This window comes from Homarus americanus, unplaced genomic scaffold (genome assembly GCF_018991925.1).
Source record: "Homarus americanus isolate GMGI-L3 unplaced genomic scaffold, GMGI_Hamer_2.0 scaffold2539, whole genome shotgun sequence".
Classification (NCBI taxonomy): Eukaryota; Metazoa; Arthropoda; class Malacostraca; order Decapoda; family Nephropidae; genus Homarus; species Homarus americanus.
In genome coordinates this window covers 3,167,908-3,173,907 of record NW_024725489.1, presented here as the reverse complement: position 1 = coordinate 3,173,907, position 6,000 = coordinate 3,167,908, and positions in this window count along the sequence as shown.

Genomic DNA, 6,000 nt, shown 5'->3' with positions numbered 1-6,000 from the left:
TCAGCAGTTTACTGCATATTGTAATAACGGGGGTTCTAAAGCCCCGTCCACACTATCGGACAGTGACCGTCGGGCACGAGTGATGAGTCCGTCATCGCACACACTGTGGCAACTTTGACGGGCAAACCAGCAGACTGCCCGTGCCCGTAGTTGAGTGAAATCAGCAGACTGCCCGGTGGTTTGGTGCCAGGCATGGACCGACGACGCTGACAGCCAGCCACAAAAAGTTACACCTGGCTGTCAGTCTCTCACGATCTCACCATGAACCACAGGTGGTGGTTGCTCGGTTTACCTCGTCATCATGTCTAGCCCACCGCCCACGTGCACCACAGAACCTGCAAACCTCCACTGGTCCGGACAAGATACTGTACGGTTAATTGACCTTTAATGCCATTACCCGTGCCTATGGAATGTCAAAGGTGACATGTACAAAGATAGAGACAAACGTGCAGCAGCACTCAAGGGAATTGCAGAGGAGATAAGGAAGATTACCGCCTCCATTATCACAGGGGATATAAAGCGCATGGTAATTCCGCACTCGGGCTGCCAACCACCTACTGGCTACTGCCCGACTTTACTGCCTGACCATCTACTCAGCAGTATGGACAACATCACAGCCATAGGCGACAGACTGTTCCCGGTGAGGGCACAGTCTGCCAGCCACTGTCCGATAGTGTGGACGGGTCTTAAGCCTTGGGTCCATGGACCACCAGGGGATATGTGGAGCCTCATGACTTATGTTTCAAGAAGACAAATGTACAGTATATTGGGCATATGCAGAATATGCCATGTGTATCATTTTTGTAAACACATACTTTATTAAAGAAATAAAAATAACCGAGTCGCCTTTTAGAGAGGGTACAAAACTTTTTATACTGAGACTAAGGGATGTCAACTGAAAATGGTTCAGACACACTTGTAAAATGAAGACTATAGGAGTGTTACCCTTTAAGTTTGGTGATGCAACACATAACCCCCCTCCCCCTGGATAGGTGAATATTAAAAAAAATCTTGCCCTCTTGGACCCCGTTGTGTAATATGACTTACCCCCCCCCCATATATATATATATATATATATATATATATATATATATATATATATATATATATATATATATATATATATATATATATATATATATATATATATATATATATATATATATATATATATATATATATATATATATATATATATATATATATATATATATATATATATATATAATGAGGTAAGGTGGGGAAATGTTGGAAGGCATCCTGGGGCTCAAGGCACAGCCAGACATGAAGGATAGGGAAGTCACGACAGAATGTCATGGGGGGGGGGAAGAAGTTTAATGAGTTAAACGGGGACGACACCTCTTGTTTTACATTTTACAGAGTTTGTTGGCTAACTAAGCTAACCTAGGATTTAGGATGAGGCTGCACAATCGCTACTTTGGTTGGCAATGACTAGTTTGATTTTACAATTTCATGTTTTAAAATCTTATTTCTGTATTACATTAAGGATTCACTAGATTGTGACTTTTTAAATGTGGTCTTATATCATCTGAGTTTTAAACTAAGGTGGATCGTTGTGGCGGACATAGATGGGTCGCGGGTTGGTTTGTTGTAGTACGGGCAGAATCCGGGGTCACCTCTTGTTTACTATTTTTTTGAGGATTTTGGCTGGTACCTCAAGTAGCGATATTGGTCAAAAGTTTTCGACTTTATTTGGAGGCTTCCTTGCTTTTAATAAGAGATAGTTAACGGCGATTTTGAACATCTTAGGGAGGCCAAGATCTTTTTGTTAATATGGCCACCCGCGTATACTGGCTAGCTGTCTCATTTGATCGTCCTGGACACTGAGCTGCCTCAGCTGGTGACTAGTGTGAGGGTGGGGAATGGTCCTGTGGGTGGTGGTCGGAATGTTGTCCATTTCCGTCTTCATATCGGTGTAACATTGCTCGACCACGTCGTCGATGTCATTGAGGGTTGGCCTCTTCCAGGTTCCTTCCCTGCTTGAGACCGAGAGACTTCTTGAAGGAGTCCCAGTCTGCCTGTTTGAGGTTTGACCTGATGTTGGTGGGGATCATAATGGGATTGGATGAGAGCGTCACGACGACTGGCAGGTGGTCGCTGGTACTGATGGGTTTGGCAGTAATGCGCCTGTTCAGAACTGCCTTGTTGTTAGAGAGGATTATGGCGGGTGTTGTGGCACTGGCATGTCTGATCAGTGTTTGGAAATCTGGCCCGAGGTGTTGCAGCTTTCCCCTTCTGATGTTGTCAAACAGTGCCACACTGACATTGTTCTCATTACCGTTACTGGGAAAAGTTTCTGAGAGTCTAAACTACATGTCTCTCATGGACAGACACTATTGCACATCCCTGGAATGTTTCCAGGTTCTGGGGAAAGTTTTCCGAGATTCTAAACTAAACATTGGTGCTGGGTCATGGTTTCCGAAAATCTAAACAACTGAACACATCTCGCACGGACAGACACAGCTGTATTTATTTTCGCAAACACCACTACACATACAATATAATATACTGTATTGTAAATACTGTTAACAAATAACATTACACCTTGAAATCAAAATGAATAGAGTACGTACACACTACCAGATGCTGTCGCTTTGAGCTAGTGATGCAGGCAGGCTAAATGGTGATATGATGATACAGGATGGCCTATTTTGTACTGTACCATCTGCTGTAGCAGGTGGTTTTAAATGTCACTGTCCCTCCATGAACAACAGAGGCAAGTCAGAAGTGACATGTCTTAACACTGTATTCTTGGTTGATTGTTTCCTGGTACAGTAATGTATGGTAAACACACTGTCCACTGCTATGTGTGGTGTGCACACAAACAGTGTTAATTTACAGTAAAATTACACACTGTAATCACTGTTTATGTCTTAAAACTGCTTTAGCACTGTTTTCTTGGTTCTGTCCTGTTACAGTAATGTACAGTACTGCACAACACAAATTGTATACAAAAACAGCAGCGAGCAACAGATCAACCTTGTAGAATGGCTGCGCACAATGAAATAAGTGTGCCCTGATGCTAGCCTAATGGGATAATTTGGGAGATGCATCAGCCTATCACAGGCATCGCATGCTATCACATGACAGTACAGTGAACCCTCACTTTACGCGGATAATTGAACCCACGGCGGCCCGCGTAAAGTGAACAACATAACATATGGGATTAATTGAAATAGAGACCGGGCTGACCCCCAATCTCCACTTTTTCCCAACAATACGTACGTTTTACTAAAAATAACATCTTAACTTTATGATGGTATTCACACACAAATAATATAGAAGGGAACAATCAATAAGAGAATAATATACTGTAGGTTAGGTTAGAAAAAAACAAGGTTGGGCGTTAACACTTAAGTTAGTAGAAGAAATGGGTCGGCGTAGGGGAATGGAGGCTGGTTCCGAGGCAGAGGGCAGGCTACTGGCCCTCAGGTGAGTCTTCATCGGTGTCATCCACACTTACTAGTGCCTCCCTGACAAATCCCTCAAAGTCATCATCACTATCACTGGCGTGGGCTGGCTGTGGTGGGTTGCGGGCGAAGAACTCTGTTATGCTTTGCTGACGGCTGGTGTTTATGTTGTCGTGATAAACCTTGATGTAGGGCTCCATAGTCTGCAACAGCTGGGTAGTGAAGATTTCATACCTGTTAGCGTCAGGGTCGTCGGAAAGGAGGAGCTTGAATTTCTCAATACACTCGATGGCACCCCTAACATTACTATGGGATAAGCGGCGTTCTTCTTGGGATGACGCACCACCTGCCTCTTCACTGACATCATCATCTACCATCTCGTCGGTAGTCACATCAGGATCCCTTATCACCTCCAGGATGTCGTCGTTGGTGGTCTCGGAGAAGCCTGCAGCTGTAACACTGCACAGCTTCTCTGGCAAGGTCCACTGCTACTGCAACAGTCTGAACCTCACCAGTCACAGATTTACTCTGCCTAACACCCAGAATGCCTTGCAACACATGTCTCCATGCATGACGAACAGTTGCTATAGACAGCTGATCCCATGCCTCCACCAAGAAGTCCACAGCTTTCTTGACGTTGAATGTTCTCCAGAATTGTTTAAAAGGATCTTCTTGCTCTGCCATCTGTTGATCCTCGTCGTCTTCGCTCTTGCTATCGGTGTTGGTGTCACTCAGGTTACGCAACTCTTCCTTGGTGTTGGTGTTGTCGTTCAGGAGGTTGAATTTTTTAGCAGAGAATGCAGCTTTTACATTACAGATCAATTCTTGGTCCATGGGCTGTATTATAGACGTAGTGTTGGGAGGAAGGAAGACCACTTTTACGTTGGGGTGACGATCTAACAGTAGGGGCGAGTGTCCTGGTGCGTTGTCAAGCAGCAACAAAATCTTGAATGGCACATTCTGTTGCTCAGAATTTCTTCACATCGGGAACAAAACAGTCATCAAACCAGGAGAGGGACAGTGTAGAGAACATCCACGCCTTACGTGCGGTCAGCCAGTGGACATTTAGCTTGGTCATGTCCATGCTCTTGTAGGCGTGCGGCTTGCGTGCTGTGTGGATCACCGATAACTTGAGCTTACAGGTACCGGCGGCATTGGTGGTAAACAGGACGGTGATGCGCTCCTTCTGCAACTTCCGGCCCCGACATTGCTGGCATTCTTCACAACGAAGGTCTTGGAAGGTAGCTTTTTCCAAAAAAGACCAGATTCGTCCATGTTAAACACCTGGTCGTCGGTGTATTGTCCTTCCTCCATAATCTCACGTAAAAACGGAGGAAATTCCCTAGCCGCAACACGGTCAGCACTAGCTTCTTCACCACCAATGTTGATATTGGTGATATTGTTCCACTTCTTAAACCTCTGTAACTACCCAGAGGAAGCATTAAAGGGTTTGGGCTCTGTAATTCCCATCTTTCGTGACACTGCAGCATACAGTTCACGTGCGTACTCCTTAACTGAGCGCGTGTCCACCGCCATGTTCCGTCGCGCCTGACGCACCAAGTAGCTCACAAGTAATTTTTCCCTTTTGAGAAGCACCTGGTTGTGGAAATACTTGATCATAGAAGCACCTGTAGACTTTGTGATGTTCATGTGCTCCTTTATCTTGGCTGCATACTTCTTAATTGTCCTGATAGTTGATTCGTTAACACCATGCTGGCGCGCGAGATCAACCTGTCTTGTTCCTTTCTCTAACTCTTGTATGATCTTATATTTTATTTCGTAGCTTAAGGAACGTCGTGTCTTCTTTGGCTTAGGGCGGCTGGGTCCAGGAAATGCAAGGTTTCTTTGTGGTGGTGGTGGTGGTCCGGTGGAAGCCATTCTTATGGAACAATGGATACCGATATACACGGTGTAGCCGGGAGGGGTGTAACTGACGCGGTAGGTCAAGGGGCTTGAACGCTCCCACGGCGGGGCACGTCATTGTACTACATTAAACCAATCACAGCTAGCAGGGAGGGAGGTAAGGATGCTTTGCCCAATCGCAGTCCGCTATGTCATATGACGTCACCGATAACGCAACAAAGACATACACTGCGCAACCTACTCGCGCCGCTTACACAACATGGCGGGAGGTTTGGATCCAAAAATGGCGCGGCGCGAGAGGACCGCCAGCCGCTCTCCGCGTAAAGGGGTACACGCACCGCGGAAAGTGAGCATTCCGTGATCGTCAGGGTACCGCGTAAACGTGGAAACACGTAAAATGGGACCGCGTAAAGCGAGGGTTGACTGCATTAGCCAATTACAACATTACCCAAGTGGTCTTACCACCCATGCACCCTGCTCTGAAGACTCGGGAGCATGGTGCAATCTTTCATCACTCCCCAGGAACCTTTGTCTCCATGCCTGGAGCAGAAAATGGAAAGATTTCCTCAGAATATTCTCCAGAATTTATGCATTATATCATCCTTGGAATTTGCTCCCGGACCCGGAAAAAAAAATGGGGGGAGAGGTTTTCTGTATTTTTTATTTGCATTTTTTCCCCAGAAAATGCACCTGATTTTCAACCTCG